This window comes from Penaeus monodon, chromosome 33, assembly GCF_015228065.2.
Source record: "Penaeus monodon isolate SGIC_2016 chromosome 33, NSTDA_Pmon_1, whole genome shotgun sequence".
Taxonomy (NCBI): Eukaryota; Metazoa; Arthropoda; class Malacostraca; order Decapoda; family Penaeidae; genus Penaeus; species Penaeus monodon.
In genome coordinates this window covers 17,892,851-17,893,108 of record NC_051418.1, presented here as the reverse complement: position 1 = coordinate 17,893,108, position 258 = coordinate 17,892,851, and the positions used below count along the sequence as shown (strand labels likewise).

The 258-nt window shown below is 46.1% G+C and overlaps 1 protein-coding gene across 1 annotated transcript in view; it reads left to right on the top strand.

The window, feature by feature from the left end:
- Nucleotides 1-258, top strand: part of LOC119594286 (cathepsin B-like) — a 15,949-nt gene that overhangs the window by 13,904 nt on the left and 1,787 nt on the right.

Sequence of the window (258 nt, the reverse complement as noted above, 5' to 3'; positions counted from 1 at the left end):
GCGATTGGTGTACACACCATGTATGTACACGAACCATCATGATACTACGGTACAAAGGACTGAACAGTAGCGGCCGACTGAATGCACGTTAAAGGCATGCCGCAGATCACCAGCCAGCATATTACTTAAAATAGTAAGAGCCTTTTTGTAGCACCTCCGAAACCCATAACACATGATACACTGGCCAGCTCTGGCCAGCCAGCCAAAGTGCAATACTCAGGATTTGTATTTTCATAAAACACGAATGGCATCGCATGC